Below are 19067 nucleotides of genomic sequence, written 5' to 3'. Positions count from 1 at the left end.
GGCCTGCAGTTTTGAGCATAGGATTTTCCACAAAGCAACCATCAGACAAACAGTCATGAAACTAGAAAGGTGCATAAAATTAAAGTTGACTAAGCAAAATACCATCTCTCCTAAGACTGCCTAGCAAGGATTCTGTATCCATGGTTAATCAATGGTTTGTCAGACTGGGTGACCAACACCAATACCACCATCTACTACGGTAATCTGTTGGATTCCATGTAACAAAATATCTACCCATAGGCTTTAATCTAGAGTAATAACGTTCCACACTTAAATGCCTATCCACTTTGACATATGCTTTTCACAATAAATAGGCAGGCAAGGCTTAGTGCTTTTATCATAACTTTTCATAATAAACAGATCAGGCCTACTACAGCCATGATCACTGGCTTGCCAGCATAACCAACTAAGCCCTGCTGTGTCGAGTTTAAGCTTTGCAAAAAGACAGACAGTGCAATATAAGCAGTCTTTTTAGCAGAAAAACGCAAATTCGACCCAATCAAATCCTGTTCTCAGGGGAACCCACATGTGGGTGGAGCATAAGTATCTCTTTCATTAGGACTCCGAAAGCTCTTTAATGTTAAGTTAAAGCGATAGTTGCACTTTCAAGCCAGACCTACCAATCCATGTAGACTAGTTTAGACCTGGGTTTTCCAAATACAAAGCTGCAGGCTGAAGTTTAAAGTTAATGACTTTCCTCCTCCCACCTGTGCTGCTGCCAGAGAAAAACAAAACAATGTAAATCATCTAGTTATCTAAGACACTTTAATAGTATTATAGTGTGTCCCTGAAAGACACACTGCCGCTGGCTCAGGCAGTTGGAAAAAGAAACAAAATGATCACAGCTGTGTTTACAGCAAGCACTTATTTTGTGGAAGCACACAACATCGAACCAATCAAAACATACTCCCCTGCCTAACTAATATCTGGATGGAGCCGTAGCCCCTATTCTGGTAGTGCCTTTTAAAACCCTTTTTAGATTAATCACATAATATCTGGCGACCACTGCCCCATTGAGCCGGACCTAAAAACGCAGAAATGGGATAAAAAAAAAACCAGCACCTATCTTCAGACAGGCGACCTCTGAAAATGAAATGCATTTCTCTCTTGTAATTAAACTTCTTTTTTCTAATCTTCTTGCTCCTATTTCTGACACACAGCTGTACTACCTGGACAACTAGATTAGTAGTAAATGACTGGCATGCAGCTATATTACATTTAATATCTCATGTAGCATATGTTATAATGCAAATAAAGAATAGCAAATTAGGTAAATCACACATATTTAACCTCGAAAAGTAAATTGATCCAAACACCAGATGACACCATCACACAAGGATTCAAACTTTTTGTGCTGGGGTAGACGCATGCTTTTAGAGCATCCCCTACCAATCCATGAACCTAGAGAATCACAGACTGGCACTGATCCTGGGAAAACAAATCTGTGGGCCCCAGTGATGCTGACATGAATACTAGATAGAACACTCATACTAACAGATAATGGGAAATCAGAGGGATACTGGCCCGAATACGGAGGAAAATCAGAGTTAAACCGCCACAGATACTAAGGAAATCTGAGGGATACTGTCCCAGATACTCAGGGTCACAGCGATACAAGCGTGGATACTGCAGTGTACCTTTGCTTCTGATCAGTGCCTCCAGTTGTGGCGCATCAACAACTGCTATTGGATATCGGAGCCAAACCAGTCTCATGACAATTCTTTTGGCTCAAGCAAGATAAAGACTCTTGGGTGGCATGGAGGACCTATACAAATAAAATCATTTCATCATGGATGAAGGACAACCGCCTAAAGCTCATCATGGACAAGACGGATGTTCTCATCCTCGGCATACACACCGCTTTCTGCAACAACTCCTGGTGGCTATCGAAACTCAGACCCATTCCCACGCCAAAAGACCACGCCCGCAACCTTAGCATCATCCTAGACAGCGAACTCTCCATGAAACATCAGGTCAACACCATCTCCTCAGCATGCTTCCACGTGCTCTGCATGCTAGACAAGATCTTCAAGAGGCTCCCCATCACCACCAGGATGACAGTCACACATGCCATCATCAACAGCTGACTGGACTACGGCAAAGCACTCTATGCGGGCACCACCACTAAACTCATGCAAAGACTCTAGATAATCCAGAACGCAGCTGCCAGACTGATTCTCAACCTGCCCAAGAGAACCCACATCATCCAGCACCTGAATGACCTCCACTGGCTCGCAGTCCAGAAGAGATGCTCTTTCAAGCTCCTGACTCATGCCTACAAAGCCCTCCACGACCAAAAACCCGCCTACTTGAACCACTATGTGCACTTCCACAGCCACCTCCACCCACCCACCCGCCCCGGATCCTTCGCTCCGCACACTTTGCCCTCGCGCAGATCCCTCGTATATGCTGCTGCCGCGCCGGATGACACTATTTCTCTTTTCTTGCCACCAAAGCCTGGAACACCCTTCCCCTCCACTTCCGCAACTCGCCCTTGCTGACCGACTTCAGGAAGGAGCTCAAGACATGGCTCTTCGGGGAGGAGCCAAGATGGCGACCGGAGCAGACGCTTGGGCGCCCGGCTCCGTCGGCCCTTGGCCTCGGACTATCATCCTGATTCCTATCCTCGCCGATTTTCGAGGTGCAACGTGTGCGACGATGCGCTGACCGCGCCGCCGCTTTCCCGGAGTCTTAGCCCGCCCGGACGCCGGAGTTCTTGGTGCTTTTGTTCTCCGCACTGGACCCCTGCTCTATTGTGGCCTTGGCCGGCCCCCTCGACGCTCCGCAGTTACCGGACCCGCTAGCGTAAACCTGAGCCCCGAGGTCCCGGTCCCACCTCACACCACGGACTGTCGCCGGATGAGCCGGGGGAGGGACGCCCGGACACCTCCTGCACCCCGCACCTGATGGGCTGGAGCTATAGGGTAAGCCCCGGTGCGGCGGGTCTCCTGCCCCGTTCTGTGGACCGCGCTGTGGGAGGCTGCAGACCCCCTTCTTCTATTGCCTAGTCGGCTGCAAAGAGAACCCGAGGGAAGGGCAGCGACTGTTGGCTTTTCCCTGTTGCGGCGCAGACCTGAGGGGAATTGCCTCCTTGCTACGACCCCCCCCTGGCCACTGTACCGTTCTGCGGGAAAACATGGCGTTGATTGCCTGCTCGCGGCTGGGGGATGCTACTCCGGTCTCGCCCGCTGCCCGCTTCGCCCTCCCTCTACCAGACACCAGCTCCACAGTGCCGTCCCGGATTGCTACCGATGTGGGGGCGCAGCCTCCGCTGACATGCGGCTCCGTTCTGGCTGCCCTGCGGGACTTTCGTCTACAAATGTGTCTTGGCTTGCAAGCGCTGAGTGAGCGGTTTGACTCCATACGGTGGGCTGCGGGTCGTGAGCACCCCGTTTGTCATCAACAAGGCGTGGGTCTGCCAGTGCTTTTGTCCTCTTGCGGGGACGCAATGGCTGTTTATGATCGTGCTACACTGGTGCCTGCATCTGGCTTTACCGGCACCCAGGATCAATCGCTCCACAGCTCAATTGCGGATACTTTGTCTCCCCGTTCATTGCTGCCTGCTTCGTTGTTGCCTGCCTCACCGTGCCCGCAAGAGTATCCAGCAGAGCGACACCTGACGTCCTCGAGGAACCGTTCATGGTGGCCTACTGCTTCTTTTCTGTGGAACTCCTGTACTTTACATGCCAGGTCTGGACTTTATGTGGTGCACAAGGGGACCTCAATAGATGGTCGGCGGCCATTTTGTGACTCTACTTCACCATCTTCTCCCAAGCGGCCATATTGTCTTTGTCTGCACGGGGTGCGGGGCCTTCATGTAGGGGCTGGTGTAATCTTAAGCCCGCGATCGGGCCAGGGCTGAACTGACTTATATCGCCATGGTTTCACGGATGGGCTGGACTGGGACTGGAACTGTTTGCATATGTTGTGCGCACTCGTCGCGGTTTGCCCGTCTTCATTTAAATTGTTGTGACACGTTATCTTCACACGACCGCTTTTGGCGTAGTGGGTTCTCAGTGTGTGGAGGCCATAGTTGGCCGATGGTTTCGGGCGCTCTGGGGTAACGTAGGCTCCTCCCCACTTACCTCTCTGTTCTCTTATTTTCTTTACTCTATTCCTACTTTCTCTCTTGTCTATATTTCGGGTTCATTGGGCGACAGGCACTATGCTGGGGGGGGGGGCAGGCCGTAGCCTCCGCATTGGTGTAGGGTGGGGGGGTAATTCACTGTTTCTACTTAGTTCTATGGGCCTTTTTCTTTTATGTTTCTGCGCTATACTTGTTTCGATTCGGGGTCCGGGTGTGGGGTGGATTGAGTGAGGGCGGCTCTGGAGGGGTGCATATTTACTCATGTGACTATCCTGTTATATAACTGCATCGCCTCACGGCCTGAGATTTTCCTTCCATGATCGTTTTAATGATGCTGCTGCTCTCCCGTGTGGTGAAGCTATCTTGCGGACTCGAATCTCCTTGGTTCTTATTCTTTACTGATTTTTTCCCTGATAAAATTATTTTGAAAACCTTAAACTTAACCTTCACTTCTCCTTCCCCTGGTGTCAAGGATCTCTCCAGTGTATACCTCATGACTCGTTGCTAATCTTGACCGTGGATGCGCAGGGGATGTAATGTTTGTACCAGTGCTTAACCGTACTGTGGCCGGCCTGACGGTTGTAGGCCCGTATTTGTTCGTTTCATATGCACAAATAAAGGTTTTTAAAAAAAAAAAAAAAAAAAAAAAAAAGACATGGCTCTTCAAATAAGACCTACAGCAAGCGTCTGGATACCCTCTGGGGTGACAAGCCGCAATTCACAAATAATGATTGATTGATTGAATGTCCTTTACATGTACACGCACGAAAGGTCAGATGGCCCAGTAAAGTTTAAGCTAGCCAGACATGGGGCTTGTTAGTAATCTATTTTAGTAGGAATGAGTGATATTATTGCTCTCGCCTCTTAGTGAGACACCAGATATGTTATTGCTCTCTTCTAGGAGACCACGTTTTGTTACTTATTTCTTCTAGTGAGACCGCTGGTAGGTTATTGATCTTTTCTTTCTTCTGAACAAGTATTTTTTGTTACCCCTATACAAAACCAGGATGGAGTGAGACACAGGATTTGTTACAGAAACTACGCTATGTTACTGATCTACATTTGCGAGGCCGGGGTACATTATTGATCTTGTTAGCTAGAGAAACACAGACTATGCTACTAATATATCATATACTAAATGAGATAAGAGGGCCATTTCTCTAATCTCCTAAAGAAACAGACTGCGCTACGGATATATTCAAATTGGGTAGAGGGTCACTGATCTACTCTTTACGAAACACAGGCTATGCTTTTGATGTCTTCTCCTACTCAGGCAAAAATTGATATTATTGATCTACTCCACCAGGGGACACAGGGGATATTATATTGTCTAAGGAGATTCTTTACTTATCTCTCCTTTAATAAGAGGCAATATATCACTGACTATCCTATGGATATATTCAAGCAAGACACTGGAGAATGTTCCTGATCAATTCTTATGAACACTTGAGCGACTTTCCTAGTGAGTCACAGTTTATTATTGCATTATCTTCTCTCCAAATAGTACACAGGATGTGTGCTTGTTCTGTTGTAGTGAGACTATTATATTTTATCTACTTTTAAGTAAAATGCTGGCACCGAGGATAGGTGGGTGAAACAAGGCAGGCCAAAGACAGGCTTAGACCAAAGGTTTGCTTTGGTCTGGGTCAGTCGCTCGATAAATGACTAGTCAAAAAGAGTCACAGCAGTGTGCCTTTGTCCCCAGCCTTTATGTTAAAAGCAGACCCGCAGAGTAAGGAGTAAACTGTCAGACTGGCATACAGCAACCTTGAGCAAGCTCCCTACTGTGTTCATCATGTCTTACACATCCATTTTCTTGCCAGTGCGACTAACGCATGGATTTCTTGCGAAACTATATATGAATTTGTGAAAGTCCAGCGATAACAACACACATATGGAAGATCCCGTTTTACTTACATGCAAGTCTGGTCAATGGAGAACATATGATGCATTATAATCTGTTTAGTCTACTGAAGTGATTTATACTAATTTTGTTAAAACGATTTGTGACTGAATTACACCCAGATTTTCCGGATGGCTTCCAGAAAGATTCTTAGCTGTAGTCTGATGCACACACTCGTGGCCCTTGTGGGCAGCAACTGAACCATATGCTGCACCTGTTCAAGGCAGGGTGCATCACAAGGGTGATGCAGACATTCCACCAAAAGGACACAAAACTATCCTTAGGAAAAGGCACTTTGTTTTGATTGTTGCTGTATTGCTTCAGACACATCTAGCTGCTGCTCGCATTGTTCTGGAAAATAACACCTTTTGTAACACATACGTTTTCCAAGGAGTTTTCATTTTAGCACATTACCAGCCATAAGCTTATTATATTTTTATTTGAAAGGCTATCTCTGCCCTCTCACCCACGGGGCTGTTAAACTCATGATAGCCTAAAAGAAAAAGAGGCAGAAAGACATGGGCTAAATGGTGTTTAGCATTCAAATCTACCAGGTGGCACTGTGACAGGGGATGCCATGAGCCATTCATGGCTTTTCAGCCAACAGCATGTTGCACTGTAGGTCTTGCTGTTTTGCTTGCATCACTTTCGTAATAGGCTTACAATCCCAGCATGCTGATTGGTAGCTTATATGTCAGAACAGTCTGACTGGGATCCAAATAATATTGAGCCACTTGGTATGGCAAAAATATTTTACAAAGTTGTCTAGTCCATTTAAAAAAAAATTGGTTGTTTCACAAAGTGAACCAAAAATGAACTCTGCTCACATATTTTGTGAGGTTTCACTCATATCATGCATTAAAACAAATTGCTTTGTGTATAACATGGACAGCAGCAGGCAACCTTCCCTAGCACAAAGAATAAGTAACAGCCACGTGGCAGTAGCAGAAGGAACATCACAAGCTTCAAGGTCACACATACAGAACAAAGACAACAAAGATAGCTAACACACTAGAGAGGGAGTGAGACTCGTTAAAGGACTGTTTGTATGCTTTCCATACACAGACGGACATACAAAAAGTATAAACTCCTGGAAGAAAGAGCCAAATCCCTGATGTAATTACCATACATTCATGTACTCATATAGGATGATGAACTCTCAGTGGCTTCTACATATAGCACCAGGAAACATTCAAAAGTACTATTCTTCACTGGTTGTATGGGCCCCTATTTATGGGTTCCCTAGCTTGGATGATGTTATGTCCCTTAAGTCAGCACTTATGTTCTCCCTTTGTTAAATTGTCAGATCTGTATTACAATTCTGTGTGGATGACCAAAAATGATTTTACTGGTGTATTTCCACCACAAGATTAAAACAAGCATTTGCAATGCAATAGGTCTCGCATTGATGCGAGTTTGAGCTATTGACATTGTAAATAAAAATGCCTTTCATTTAGGTTTTTAAAAAGAAAACAAAAATAAAAGGCATTATTATTTGCAAATGTCAATAGTTCAAACTCGCGTCAATGCGAGAACTATGGCATTGAAATTGCTTGTTAACTTCTAGTCTTCAAGCCGGAAGTCAGGCGCCCTTGCCCGGGACGTGGGCGGGCCTGCTCCGGCAAAAACAGAAACCGGCGTGCCGTGCTAACGCGGGGCTCCCATTTTGAAGGGAGAGCCCCGCGGTGGCGGCCGGAGTGAAGAGAAGCCCCGGGCCTCAGGAGGGGGCCCGGGTGAAGAATGCGGCGGACGAGGATGACCACAGCAGCGCGGGGCTCCCAGGAGTGCAGGGAAGCCCCGCAACAGAAGTGCTGCAGCCGTGAGGAGGAGCCCCCCCCAGAAGAGCAGCCTGGTGAGTAAAGAAGGGCTGGGGGGGCTCCGTGTGGGCTATTGTTGCTCACAATTACACTTTACGCCAACAATAGCCCACACGGAGCCTCCAACGGGGCTGGCATGTTATCGGAAGCGGGACAGTAGATGTGCACATTGCGTGTGTGCACGTGCATGTTCACGTGCGCGTACACCGGGTCAAATCCACCAAAAGCCTTGCGCGTGCCCATCTCCTGTCCCACTTCCGAGGCAAGTCAGCAACAATAGATCTCGCTGCGGACAGCAGCACTTCACGCTGCGTTCGCAGGCGAGACCTAAACAGGAGCATCGAACAACAGACCCTGCTCCTCTTTTCCATAGACATGGTTTGGCAAATAAATATTGAAGCTATGGCTTATGCGTCTTTCCAGGACTATCAAATATTGTGAAACAGTCCCTGATTTGTAGAGCATGTTTGCTAGAGTAAGAAGGTGGGATGAAGGGGAAAATGTTCCCAAGCGACAGTCCTTGAAGGAGCCCTCGATGCGCTACTGATGAGCTTTTGGTATGTTTCACCGCGCCCTTTACTCTGATCATAGCATGTGTAATGAAATAAGCCATGCCCTCCCCGTTAAGCTACACTGCTGGCTGGGGAGGCGGCTGGCACACATAGTAGGCCTTGTGACCACGAGCAATATGCAGAACACACAAGGATTTCCTGCCTGGGTACCAGTGCCAATAGGGCAGTTCAGGGAGGCTGTGACAGATGGGTCCCACAGCCCCGCCCATGGTGCATCCTGTCTAGAAGAGCAGAACAGTAGAGGCTAAAGAGAGCAGCATTTAGCACTTACCCTGTTGTTAGTGTTGCTGACGGCCACTTTATTTATAGTGGCGCTATGAAGCTTTAAATTGTAAAATTGTATTTTCTATCATTTCACTTTAGCAGATTATAACTGCATTATAACTGAGTGGTCGTTGTCAGAATAAGTAAGGCACCACACCCTTTCTGCCCTGACAATTTAGTTAATGACTCAAGAGACACATTGGTTACCTGGTTTCTCTTGTAAACAGCATTTATTATTGATGAAGCAATAATGTGGTCTATAACACCAGATAGAAAAGAGATTTGTGTACAGTGCACATCTGGATATGAATTATTTCAAGGTGCTCTCAAACGTGATGACCTTGGAAATGGAGCAGAGTGGAGATTGGTTAAGAAGGGAAGCTGGAACTGAAAGGAGGTTTCCTGGAAAGACATTGTGCAATTGAGATCCGGTCATTTCCCCCCCTTCAGTCCCGATAATATTTTAGTGGCTAAAAAGGCAAGTTTGATGTCTTCTGTCTCCTACACAAAGCCTTTGTTGTGGTTACAGATAGAACAGCACTAAGGTATTTTATTAAACTATATATACACACAAGAGGTTTTTGTACACTGCACATCCAGAACGAATCTATTTCAATGGACTCTTAAATGTGATGATGGTGGAAAAGGAGACACAGTGAAGTAAAGAAAGTGCCCAGTTTACCCAGCTTTGTCATGCTAAGAAGCAGGGGCTGAAACCAGGGTCTCTGTGTCAGGGCCCACAACTAGTTATTGCTCCGGGTCCCACAAAAGCTGACTGGGCTGGGCATGATATGCAAATCCATTCAAAATATCCTTTGAATTTTTTTTTCTTCTTCCAAAAGATGGGGGAATATCCGCGAAAACATCCTTTCTTCACAGAAAAGGTACATCTTGGGCAGAAAAGTGTAAACTTCTTTCTATCAGAAAACCGGTACTTCTAGGTTAGCCAGGCAGGTACAAACTGGGCAGCAGCAGTGCAAGTTTTGAATTCTCCCACAATAGACAGAGCATGGCAATAGAAAATCAAGCTTCTCTCTCTCTCTCTCTCTCTCTCAGAGGGCAGAAAGTGCAATCCTTCATTTTGCACAGAAGAGATTCAGCAGGGCAAACTAGTGAAAGGTTCATCACTCACAGAACATGCACAGTTAAGGCATAAGTGACGTAGGTTTCAGACAGATCTTTGGAACATGTGCTTAACTCACTGAGAGGAATGCATAGGTGGGCGAGTGAGTGAAAATAAATGTTCTAAGACCATGCTCACTTAGGTGATATTCCACATCAGCAAGTGCTTAATTTGTAAAATAATGAGTGCCGGTGTCCAAAGCACTGCTCAAAAGCTCACAGCCCATGCTATTACATGTCAGTGCACGAATACAAAGGCTGCGTAGTCCTGAATCTACCTCAGGCCTCTTTAATCCACTACCTGACACTCCCTGTCCATTATTTCACTCTTGCAGGTTCATGCTTTCTCCCAGTGTAACTTTTTTCTGTCTGTCTCTTCCTCTTTCTTTCCCATTTGTGTGTTTTTCCTCTCTTGCTTTCGGGAAATGACTGATGAGGAAAAATTAGTGCCAGTCCCCAAAAATGAGTGCCGGGGCCCCACCGGCAACCACCTGCTCAAATTAAGTACTGCGCATCATCCTCAAATTCCTGCTTCTGGCCTGCTGCTTCTGTGAATTCTTTGGCTTCCATGTATTGAGAAGTAGTCATGACCAAGTAGGCTATTATTTTTGGAGCACCCTGATTAACTGTGCTCTAGACAGGCACAGGTTCCAACCTCTTTGAAAAGGTTTTGAATGTGTGCACACTATATGCTGTCCAACCCCAGCCTGGATGCTGCATCTGTTCAGAAGGTGGAGGGCCTCCAATGGCTATACATTTTACATTTGATGTGTATGCTTTCCAAGTTACTGAGCTTATTAATTAGTAGCTGTACAAAGATAGCTATCCTATCTAGCAAATCGTAGTTCTCACCTGAAAAACGAGATACAGGATTTGCTTTGGCTGAACTGCAGACTGTAGGACCGGAAATCATGAGGTAAAATTCCAGTTTTCCCACTTGGCCAAAGTGTGTGGCCCTGGGCAAACTGTGCTAGGTCAAATGTACCTTCAAAATGTGAGCTCAACGTTACCCTATTGTCTTGTCCTCCTTGTCGCAGTCATAGCTACATGAGACGATCCGCGTCCAGACGGAGAATGCAGCACACTATGGAACAGCAATCCCTACTTTTCCTGCCCTTCTTCTCCATCAACTACCAGTGGAAGTAGTATGGACCTCCCATCACCCCTCCTCCTGTAACTTGCAATTTTTAATGTTATACATTAGTTCTCATTGTTTTCCTAAACCCTTTCTAATGCAGGGGGTCTTAGGGCTCCTGAAGGCTGTGCATGAGCAGCTGCTTCTGCCTTATACCCCTGGTAAAGAAGTTATTTGAATTTACCAACACACAGCCCTGTCTGACCATTATATCCCACTTGAAACCACTATTTGTTAGTCACGCCATGCGATACTTAACTTCCCGCCATTTCACTACTCATACTACCAGAAGACACGATCATACCAGATGCTAGAGCATGTCTTTACCAACTCACGCCTCATTTCTACAATAGTCTGAACACACCACGGTCCATGAAATACGTTTGCCATCTTTCTAGCATGCTTCACGTCTAATTTCAATGCGTGCCGAATATTGGGTAATACTTACGTACACTGCTAAGCTCATCGAGCTTTACTTTGACGTCTCAGAGACTCACTGCTAACAAGCAATCACCGATCTTTCTAATAATATATTCCCATGTTATTCCCTCCTCCTCCTTTCCTCCCCTTTCTTCTTTCAGACTCTAGCAGGCTTCTGTCTCAGTCACTTATTGTTTTGTCCTGATGATGAGCAGCGCACTGTGTTAAAGGGATCGAAACGTCATCGACTTCTCGCACTCTGACATGATCTTATACCCCTCATCATTATGTGCAAGGGTGCTGTAAAGCATTTTTGTAGGCCTTGTTTTTTGGACACGCTTCTTCTAATGCCCGAGTTCATCCCTTTTTAATGTTGTTCATGTTCCCACTTATATGTTCTTTTAAATCCTTACATTAAACGATCATGTCCAGTTGGACAGCTAAATACAGACATCATTGTATTCCTATTTTATATTCTTTTTGATTTTTTTTCTACATATTATTTCCTTGTTAGGTACCGCTGTTACTGTAAAATACTCTGCACCCAAGGTCCCTTACCACAAATTGGGTTCCCTTGTTTTTGTAAAATTTGCACTCAGGTTACAGGGTGCTGATGCACTCCCCGTTCATGCGTGTGACGGGGAGCTCGATATGCGGACAGGCCGCTGGAAGGCTCCAAAGAGAACCGGTGTCCATTTGTGTGCGTCTGGCGTGGGGAAGAACTGGTACTCAATTTAATTCCTTAAGTCTCACAAGAGTGAGGAGTGGAAGCTGGGCACCGGGTATAAGAGATGCCGCTATGGTGCAACTTCTTACCAATAACAGAAGCAAAGAAAGCAGCCAGTAAGCATGCACAATTCAGACACTGCTGGCATGCAGACGGAAGAAGAGGTATTGCAGATCCCACATTCGGATTAGCAGTCCTTAATTAAAGAGGTGGTTGACCCTGCCTTAACAGAGCCTAGAGCCACACAGGTGAGGGTAGGGGAAGACGATGACACAGAGACTGATCAAAAAGGCAAATATATCCAGCCTGATCAGCTAAAAGAACTCCTAAAGCACACAAGAGACACTTTAGGATTTGAAGGGAAGCCTAAGAAGAAGAGGACTTTTCCTCCCAATACAGTGGGGTTCAGGTGGATGACCTACCCTTCCATGAAGTCATAGGACAAATGATGTTCAAAGAGTGAAAAGATATTGACAAAGTTTCCATTCAACGCTTCCTAAATAAGAGATAGACCTTGAAAACTTTGATGAGGAGTTTCTACACACACCAAAAGTTAACACTATTTTGGCATTGATGGCGTCTTCTTCATCACTGGCATCTGAGGACTCAACATTACCGAATATGGTGTACAGGAAGGTGAAGCAAAGTTCAAACTGTCCTATGCAGCGTCCAACTTTGCTATCAGGGCAGGAACCTATGCAGCATATACGAAAGGTGCTGTTGAAAGATTTCCAAAAACTCTTTGACTGTCTCTGAGAAAAAGACGAACCGACACCCATTTTTACAAAAATGTAACTTATGTCACAGTTAAAAGTAATGAAAGCTGAACAACGCCCAGAGATCGCTCATTCAAAAGATGCCCATAAGAGGCCTCAGACTTTTTGGGACAGAACTTGATGACATGGTCCAAAAGGCTGCTGAAGAAAACGAAAATCACCAAACCTTTCAAGTTGTTTGCAAACAAAGAGTCCTTTGTGACAAAACATCAGCCCTCTCCAAATTTAGGGGTGATCTCACTCTCTTCTGATACCCTGTGACCGCTGACTGTTTATGTTGGCCAGCTAGTTGTAAAGACTTCGAGGGGGACCCCAACACAGCCAGAGAGCATCCAGGAAGCTTAATCATAGGATCCAAAAGTTATTGTTTAATAATTAGCAGTTGATTTAGCTAAGACCACCTCAATAAACAATCCCTTATTGCTTTTTTCCTGCTACTCTGCAATCTGACCAGATCACTCTAGGAAGTCTTATACAGGGAGGTCAGCCATTCCGTGTGTGTGGGGGGTGTAGCATCTGCCCATTTCCTGCAAATTTCTCTCCTAGCCAGCAATATTGCATAGAAGAGGAACCCCCTAGCAGGCCCAATTACTTCGCTAGCTATGCCAAAGATGACCAAGGGGATAGATAGGTGAACAGGGAATCCCAGAATGTCCGATAGAGTTATCCCTACTTTCCCCCAATATCACAGGGTACCAGAAGAGAGTAGGACCACCCCTAAATTTGGAAAGGGTGACAGTGACACTATGCAGGATTGTCGTTAACTGGTAGACGGGTGTTGTCTCCCGGATCCATTCTTGATGCCTACCTCTCCTTAAAACCGAGTAACGGTGATAGACATCCTACTCTTTGTCAACAGAGGTCTGAGGTGAATGAGGATGAGAAAAAAAAATGAAAAAAAACATATCAGCCCTAGAAACTTTAGGACAAGGATACCCTTTGTGGCCAAGATAGAGGTCGGGGGCTACTTTTGGTGCCAAATCCCGATCAGTTACCTCCTGAGATCCAGGACAGTTACAAAAATTACTATCACAAGGATGCGGTGAGGGTGACTTTTTTTCCTCATTAATAGGAGTTGTTCTCGGACAGTTGGGTTCCAGACATTATCAAGGACAGTTATGTTATCCCATTCTTAGGTGCTCAACCTTCGGATCGGTTTCAGCTTATGGTGTTATCAAAGGACAGGTGCAAGAGAGAGAGAGTCGATGCTCTTGGGGATTCAAACATTGCTATTGAAAAAGACGACAGTATCAGTTCCATAGAATCATAAAAGGAAGGGTTTCTACTCAACTATATTCCTGGTCCCAAAACCAAATGGTACATATGGCCCTGTTTTGGACCCTCAAAGCTTTAAACAAATATGCATGCATCAATATGTTGCTTTTGATTTCTCTTCACTCAGTCATCCCACTGATAGCCAAGAGGAAATTGTCGGCAACCCCGGACATGCAGGATGCCTATTTTCACATCCAAATACAACAGAACAGCCAACAGTTCCTGCACCTAGCTGTGGGAGCGGATTGGTAGAAACAACAGCTTTAGGGTGGTCTTCCCCCAACTTTTTGCTTGCCTCCCTCTTTTTTTCAGGCCTCCTTTTGCTGGCTTTAGGACTCTGCATACTTTACTACTGCTACATGGTACTAAAGTGCTTCTGTTCTCTTGCTTAAACAATGCTGCATGTTTAATTTAATTAGAAATCCTTAGTAAAGTGCACTACATGTGCCCTAGGCCTGTAAGTTAAATGCTAAGAGAGTGCCTGCAGCACTGATTGTGCCACCCACATAAGTAGCTCCTTAAAAATGTCTCAGGTCTGCCATTGCAGGGACTGAGTGTGCAGTTTACTGCCACTTCATCTTGACAATTAAAGCTACTTGACAAGCCTTACACATCCCTTTTATTATGCATAAGTCTTCCCTAAGCTAAGCCCTAGGTAGCCCTGAGGGCTAGGTGCTGTGTAAGTAAAAGGTAGGACATGTACTCTTAAGTTTTAAATGTCCTGGTAGTGACAAACAGCTCAAATTGTTTTTACTACTGTGAAACCTACTCCTCTCATAGGGTAACATTGGGAATTCCTCAATACACTTTTAAGATGCAATTCCTGATACGAAAATTGTAGCTGCATTATGCGCTACATCTTTTGAACAGTAATAATAACTCGTCTTTACTGGTAACATTGGATTTAACATTACTATTTTGGAAATGGCACTTTCGCTTATAGAAAGTGAGCATTTTTCTGCTTCTAGCTCTGTGTGCCTTGCAGCCTGCGTCCAATACAAGTCTGGGGTGGGTGGCAGCTACACTTTGTGCATTCCCTCTAGACAGCCACATACACAGGAAGGCTAGGTGTGTCTGAGTAATCATCTACATACATCTGCATTCCGATGGCTCTTCTTGGGCAAGAAGGGACAGAAGGGCTGACACTTACACTTCAATAGGTAGTGGCCTGACCCCACACAACGATCTGACCCCATACTGATAGTCTGGAGTCTGGGCTGGGAAGAAAGAACCTGGTGCAGGTCAAACACCCTCCTTGATGTCCCCCCACTTCAAAGCCACTTTTGGGTATTCGAACCGCTGCATTGCTGAACTCTGCCTTGCTCTTCTCTTGCCATGGTAAGCCGCCCTGCTGTTCTACTGATTGGGTAAGACGGACTGGACCACATCACTTGAACCCAGAGTGACTCCAAGGGCTTGCTTCCTGTTCCCAAGTCTCAGGAATATCAAAGACTTGAACCCTCTGGACTCTATGCACTGGGAGTCTGCCCTGCCAAGTGGTGCCATCCCAGTCCTGGACCCTTGGAAGTAAGGCCTTCAGGTGCTTCAACTCCTGAACTCGCACATCCGGATTCGGCATATCTCTGTCACAGTGTGGGTTGAAAACGACACACTCTCGTAGTTGCATGTAGTGGACTCGACGCCTAGCCACAGCTTTGTTTGAGACCCCTATGCATCTTGTCCACAGCGTGGTCTATGCAGCTACGTAAGGACAATGCCCGTATCAAGGTACTTTTGTTTAGTGCGACCCAATAACTCATTTAAGCACTTGTCCTACCCTAGAGCTCTTCTGACTTTTTGAATCCACACAACTCCGTACTTCAAAGTTTACAGAAAATAAATCATATTGTCTTTAGTCTTGTATTATTTATATAAAATCAGAGTTTGCTTTTTTAACGCGGTGTGGAGTCTTTTTGTGATGCTTCATTGTGTTGTGGTATGAGCTGTTGCACCAATACTTTACACATTATCTTCTAAGTAAAGCCTGACTGCTCAGTTCCAAGCTACCGAGGATGAGTGCAGGATAATTTGGGTTATGTTGTAACTTACCTTAACTGGGATTGTGGTCCCTACTTGGACAAGGGTGCATACCTCTGCCAAAAAGACCTCGTTTCTAGCACTGATCATTTCCAGTATCAAGCTCTTCCGTTCGGTCTGGTGACGTCTCCTAGGGCTTTACCAAGATGTTGCTACCCAGTGTTGCACACCTTTAGTTAATTTTCAGTACTGTGTTCCCTTATTTAGACGATTGTTGATAGACGGCTGTTGCCTGCTTCTTCTCTCTCTACAGCGCGCAACAACGCTCAGAAGGTCACGGAGGTGTTGCAGAGGCTCGGACTCAACCTCAAGAAGTCCAATCTACATGCGACACAGTGCAAGACGTGTATAGGAGCCCAGTTTGACACCAGCCAGTGCCATGTTTTTCTTCCACAGACAAGAATACATTCTCTGCCTGAAGACTGGTCGCCTCATTTAGTTATGACTGGAACGAGGAGGACAAGAACTCAAGGTAATGAAGATTAACTGTAAGTAATTGACTCAATAAGTATATTATCCCAGACTTACCGCTATGCAAAAACCCTTAATGAATATATAGCGTAAATAGGATAACATGTATCAATGTCGGATGCATTATAATATCACTGACCATTTATAAAGTGCACACCAAAAATATGACCATCTTAGCGGACACGTGCCAAAGTCATTCAGTCAGTACAGCTTCTTTCAGAAATGATGTTTAAAACTACAAATGTTAAAAAAACAGCACTAAATAGTAATGGCTGCAAGATCTTCTTTTAGCAATGCAACTAATATGATGTTTTCATATTTAATTTTGTGAGTGGAACCTCGTGCTTGACAGTAGGCTTTCACTCCTTATCTGTTTGTATCTTTATCCTGTTAAATTTCAAAGAAAGACATGAAAACAAAAGAAATACGGCAATCCAATATATTAAGATTAAATTACCGTATTTTCCCCCATTTTAAGCAGCTTTGCTATGTTGCACGTAACATCTGCTGTGTGATGTGGCACTTAGGGCTATGCCAGACTTCCGGCTCGACTCACTCTATGAATTTTGTGACATTCCCAATTTATGTACGGTGACTATTAACGGGTTCTCAGGCTGGGGAAGGGATTGTCACCATAACACCTGTCGTCAGCACTCGATATAGCGCTGCCGAGCAGGAACTCGGAGCGCTCGATGGCTGTTTAACCACACAGGAGGCGGGACTCACGAGATAAGGCTGGGATAAATAATTCAGCACCTGGAGACGAGCGATGGGAGCGGCGTAGAGCTGCAGCTGCACCACCGGCCACTGCAGGAGGCCTAGGCTAGGCTTCCCGGCATCTTCCTCCGGCCCCTCTGCTGAGCCTCGAGCAGCGATAGCGCATCTCCCGATACTGTCGTACCTCGCGATGCCCACTCTGCCTGGTCTCACCCCAGTGCTGGGTGCGCAGCCCGGATTGGCGGCTTTATTATAATCCCAATAACGGGGGCGGGGGTTGGATCCAACGGTGCACACATCGGTTTCGGCGCGCGAGGTTTCACCGACCACGGTTCGGTCCCCGGGACAGCCCCGCTTGGGGGGCCAGCAGGCAGAGCCGAGTTCTCAGCACAACGTATGCTTTAGTAAACATAATTAAAATTAATGTACGGACTGCTTCCACTTACCTCCCCCGGAGGTACAAGGCGCTCGTCCTGAGCTGCGCCGTGGCCTTCAGCGCCGGACAGTATAGCGCCGAGCAGTGCAGCGCTGTACAGTGCCGTGCCAAGCTACCTGCTGCAAGCCAGACCGGCTACGAGCGCATCAGATGGGCGGGCGGGGCGAGGCTGGCTGCCTGGAACATTTAAAGGAACAGTGTGGGTGACAGCGCACTGCTGCAGCGCTCCATCCTGAGTGCACTGTCTGACCTGGGCCTACACTGACAGAGCTTCTTCGCACGAGCACTGCTCGCGGTGGCCTTGGGCGCAGGGTGGAGTCGAAGCTTGCTTTCTCACACTAACGAACGAATTTCACCCTGGAACAGAAGAAAGACGGATGTGTGCTTCCCTGACAGAATTATCTTTGGAATAGCCCGTGGGATGGATGTTTATATACAAGTACTGTGCTGAACTGTGACTGCATTTATATAGCGTTGCTACCAGAGGCGCAACTACAGCCACATTTCGGGGGGTTTGGGGGGTTAATTCTTTCAGCAATAGGTAGAGTGTTAATGCAGGGGCTCTAAGAAGGAGTGGAAAAACAAGAAAGCCTTGTTAACAAGTAAATTATCTTTTAAAGACCTGTGAAGTATTCGGTGCGGCTGCAATAAGACGGACACCATACCAGCCAGCCTACAGCAGCTAAAAAATAAACCTGTGTGTGTGCCAGGCCCGGTTCTAGCGGGTGGGCCAGGCCCACCCAAACATTAGCCTGGCCCACCCAAACTGGAGCCTTGTCCCTTGCAGTGAGGGCTCGAAGGCAGGCGCGCAAAGCCATGGGGCTCAAAGTGCTTCAAAGCCCCCCCCCCACTCCCCCCACCTCGTGTGTGTGTGTGTGCGCCCGGGGCCGGGCGCGCGCACACAGACAGTTTTTGAGATTATCGCAGCCGCACCTGAGTACTTCGCAGGTCTTTAAAAGACCATTTACATGTTAACGAGGCTTTGTTTATTTTTTCACCCCTTCATCTCCAACAGGGGCATGGCGAAAGGCGACAAATCCTTTCTTTGGCGGCGGTAACCTTGCCTACTGTCCTGCTGCGTGGATATTCTTTTTCTATGCAGCGCACGAGAAAAGAAGTTTGTTTATTTTGGTTCACCTTTCCCAACCCCTGCAGCTGCTTATCTCATCAGGCTGCGGCACTAAGTTTGACTAATGGAGTAGGTAGGAGAATGTGTCACTATTTGTTTTTCTTTTTAAAATCTGCACAGGCCCAGCAGGACATGTACTTCGTGTGTGCTTCATTTAATCCTTTTTTATCGGTATCATG

General features: G+C 46.2%; 1 protein-coding gene across 2 annotated transcripts in view; it reads right to left on the bottom strand.

The window, feature by feature from the left end:
- Positions 1-17997, bottom strand: part of SLC7A4 (solute carrier family 7 member 4) — a 258319-nt gene extending 240322 nt beyond the window's left edge. The window contains exon 1 of one of the 2 annotated variants that reach the window (XM_085634012.1): positions 17770-17997. The gene's annotated coding sequence lies outside the window, so the exon portion shown is untranslated. Of the gene's footprint in view, positions 1-17362; positions 17488-17769 lie in introns of those variants that run through there. The other variant, XM_085634013.1, reaches the window with a different exon arrangement.
- Positions 17998-19067: the final 1070 nt, after the last annotated feature.

This window comes from Triturus cristatus, chromosome 11 (assembly GCF_964204655.1).
Source record: "Triturus cristatus chromosome 11, aTriCri1.1, whole genome shotgun sequence".
NCBI lineage: Eukaryota > Metazoa > Chordata > Amphibia > Caudata > Salamandridae > Triturus > Triturus cristatus.
This window is presented reverse-complemented; position numbering and strand designations above follow the sequence as displayed.